Source organism: Nannospalax galili, unplaced genomic scaffold (assembly GCF_000622305.1).
Source record: "Nannospalax galili isolate Female #2095 unplaced genomic scaffold, S.galili_v1.0 scaffold443, whole genome shotgun sequence".
NCBI lineage: Eukaryota > Metazoa > Chordata > Mammalia > Rodentia > Spalacidae > Nannospalax > Nannospalax galili.
In genome coordinates this window covers 4,539,314-4,543,072 of record NW_008352479.1, presented here as the reverse complement: position 1 = coordinate 4,543,072, position 3,759 = coordinate 4,539,314, and the positions used below count along the sequence as shown (strand labels likewise).

General features: G+C 47.6%; 1 protein-coding gene across 1 annotated transcript in view; it reads left to right on the top strand.

Moving 5' to 3' along the window:
• The first annotated feature begins 1,280 nt into the window (after window positions 1–1,280).
• The window catches only part of LOC103747158 (zinc finger protein 445), a 15,871-nt gene continuing 13,392 nt past the window's right edge, over window positions 1,281–3,759 (top strand). The window contains exon 1 of the mRNA XM_008849492.3: window positions 1,281–1,346. The gene's annotated coding sequence lies outside the window, so the exon portion shown is untranslated. The remainder of the gene's footprint in view (window positions 1,347–3,759) is intronic.

Here is a 3,759-nt window from a genome sequence, read left to right as displayed (position 1 = left end):
GGCAAAATAGTTTATTGGAGTTGGAGGGTTGCAGGGGATGACCCTCAACTGAAGAGTGAGAAGTAGCCACCAGCTTGCAGGCTGCTGGCTGGAGGGAATGCAGAAGGCCTGGAAAAATAATTCAGAGTTTTGGTGGGAAGCAGGGTCTGGAATTTATCAGGGGGAAGCAGTCTCTGCTGAGACAGCTTCTTACATCAACATGGGATTAAGGGGTCTGTTTATCTTTGAAACTTATCTGAGGGAAACAGCCTTTGTTGAGAGTTCTTTATGGCCAGTGCAGCTCCTGACTCAATTCCAGTTTTTCAAGGGGCCCTTCTGGGCCTGTCCTGTGAGATTTTACTGCACTGGGGGAGCTTCGCTGCAGACCTGGACTCTATCAGTTTTCCTTTTTAAAAATAGCTGTCCAAGAGTAAAATGTTGACACTCAGATATTGCAGCTGTGTTTCTTGCCCACCCAAGGGAAACTAGCCTAAACAATATCCTGTTTTTCTTAACGGCTGTGCTGATATAGCCATGACTCCAAAAGGCTCTTCCCCCTTTTCCAGAAATATGTAGCTGCATCCCACCTGCTTGCCACTACGTTAAACAAAGAAAGCGATGATATGACTAAACTGCTGATTTTGGCTTCTGTAACTTGCTTATCCTGCTGACTTAGGGGTGCCCTGACCTTACTTGGGACCACCTTGTTACTACAGGTATACAGAAATTTTTGTGGCTTTCTCTTATGGTTTTCACCTTTATTACCTGATTTCTTCCCTCAGGCCCTGTGGCTGGGATCTGACTGAGAGACACAGTTGCAGTTTAATAAATTCGGCTAATTAAAATCTGAATTGCATCTGGTGGTCTTTTCCCAATGGTCTCAAACTCCTTAACAACATTGTTACAGTCAGATAAATAGGACTTTACCTAATTCAGTTGCAAGCAAACGGGCACAAGATAAGCAGTTAGGGCATCTAAGTGGTGGCATCACTATCACTGGTTAGCTATTTCTGGGAATCAGACTAAGAGGGGAGGGAGGTATGTATACTGGAACTTAATTCAGTCTTGGGTCAAGCATGCCTGGGACAAAATGAAGTCACTTTATCGCATTCTGGTCACCCCCACTTTTCCAGATAATGTGCTTCCTATGTAGAGACCCTTTTGGGGACACAGGAGGCTAGGTAGATAGAGGAGCTCAGCAGCAGGGCAGAAGGTGAGTGAGGATCCGCCTAGGCCTCAAGCACAGGGGCGGGCCGGGAGCAGTCGAGAAGGCGGTCCTCCCGACGTCCTAGAGAGGCCGCGGCGGATTGGGCGCGTAGGCCAGCGCGGCGGCTCCGGGGCAAAGCTGAGAGCGCGGGCGCCAGTCGGTGAGCAGCGCGGAGCGGGTAGGGCGCGGGTGGCAGGGTTTCGTGGCTGCGTCCTAACACCACAAACGCCGCAACGGTCGCCGGCGGCGGTTGGGCTTCGGGACGCGCGCCGTGTGGAGACGGCGGAAGAGCGTGGTTGCCTGCGGCCTCCTGCTCCAGAGGACGCGGAAAGTCTAGGGGCCGCCATTGGGCGTCTCAGAGTCCTGGTACCTCACTGCCTCCAGCCGTGGCCCACCGACGTATCGTGGGGTCGGTCGTGCTGTCGCTTTAAAACCTCCTGCGGTGCTGGGGAACAGCCCGGAAGTGGCGCAGTCTTGTGATTCCCATGCAGGAGGCCCTGGGTTCAAGGCCAACCTGGGCAAATTAGTCCTTTGCTCGAAAATTTAAAAAGCTTTAAAAAGACAGATTTCTTATAATATAAGCCGAGAGACTCCAGTGCTTTGAATTTAAGCATTTAAATGGGGAAACTTAAAAATGCTAACTGCCCCTGGGCATGGTGCCACACTCCTTTAAAATCCCAGTACTCTGGAGGGCAGAGGCAGGCGGATCTCTTGAGTTCGGGGCCAGCCTGGTCTACGTAGCTAGTTCCAGGACAGCTGAGGCTACAGGGAGACCCTGTTTCAAAACAAACACCAACTGCTCCAACAGTGAATTTTCTGTGGCTCCTGGTATTCAGAAAGTATTTCAGTGCATAAGCCTTCTGAGATGTCAGAGTTGCTTGAGCGCGAAAGGATAAAGTATGAGTATGGAAAAGCTACTGTTATTTTGCCGACTTCAGTATTTTTATTTCTTGAGACTCAGAGATCTGCGTGCCTCTGCCTCCCAAGTGCTGGGGTTAAAGGCATCTACCAGCATGCCTGGTCCTACATCTTATTATGAGTGTGGTATGTGTGGAGGTCAGAGGACAACTTGTGGGATTGGGTTCTCTCCACCATGTGGGTTCTGGGCATTGAACTCAGGTCTGTAGGTTAAGCAGCAGGCACCTTTGCCTGCTGAGCCATCTTGCCCGCCCTCACTGTTTGATTTTTACTTTATAGCCAGATCTTGTCTTAAATTTTTCTGTTTTGTTTAAAAATAAAGTGAGTATACATGACGTGTGCTGGTGCCCTCGGAGACCAGAAGAGGTAGGTGGTCAGATCTGCTGGAGCTGGCGTTACAGGTGGTTGTGATCCACCTGATGTGGGTGCTGGGAACTGAACTCAGATCCTCTGGGAGAGCAGCAAGTGCCCTTAACTGCTGAGCTATCTCTAACCCGAAGACCTTTCTTTTTTTGAAGTATTTTGTTATTTGTAATATTAGAATGTTCTTGTGTCTGATGCAAATGAGATTGATACAGACCCCCCCCCCCACTGGTGTCTGTCATATTTCGCTACAGTAGTTTCTGATGTTCACTAGGTAGCCCTGGACCGCCTGGAACTCACTGTGTAGGCTAGGCTGGCCTCAAACTCACAGATATCCATCTACCTGCCTCTGCCTTCACCTCTACTTCCCAAGTGCTGCTGGGCTTGAAGGCATGCGCCACCAGTGCCTGGCAAATTTCTGTTTTTAACTTTATAATCTGTATTGTTTGTATTTGAGTGTTTCCTCCTTAAGTTTTCTCCCGTCCTTAGCATCTTGCCTACAGTGATTAGTATTGTGTATGTGTTCCTTTCCTTTTCTTCTGTACTTCTGATTGGGAAGCCTTATGAGGAAGATTTTTTTTCTCCTTGCTGTTTTTTTTTTTTTTTTAAGGCAAGATCTGATTGTGTAGTCCTTGCTGGCCTAGAACTATGTTTATAGGCCAGGTTGGCTTCCAACTCACAGAAGTTCACCTGCTTCTGCTTCCCTGAGTTCTGCCATGGGCTACCACACTTGTCTGTCTTAGCTTTTTAAAAAATTGGGTGAGTTCATATTAGTGTGTGCTTCTGGATATTCTTTTGATCCAAAGCTGATCCTTCTTTTGCTTAAATTATTTTATTTTGTGTTTTTGAGCCAGGGTTTTAGATAGCCTGCCTAAGCTGACCTTGAACTCCTTATCCTCCTGCTTCCACCTCCCAAGTGCTGGAGTTACAGACATTCACTGCTATGCTCAGCCTGCTTATATTTTATCTTTCGGTTAATATTTGTGTGTGTGTGTATCTATTTATGTATGATATGTGCTTGTGGGTGCATGTGCCGTATTATGTATGTGGAGCTCTGAGGACAACTTTGTGGAATCATTTCCCTCCTTCCACCTTTATGTAGGTTTTGGGGATCAGACACATGTTGCCAGACTTGTGGGGTGTGTGCCTTTACCTGCTGAGTTACTCTGCCCCACCCTGATTAACTCTATTACTCTTAAGTTGGCTGCTGTGTTTCTTGTCTTATCTCTCTCTGTCTCTCTCTGTCTCTGTCTCTTCCGTTTCTTTCCTTTTTTTTTTTTTTTTTTGTCGGG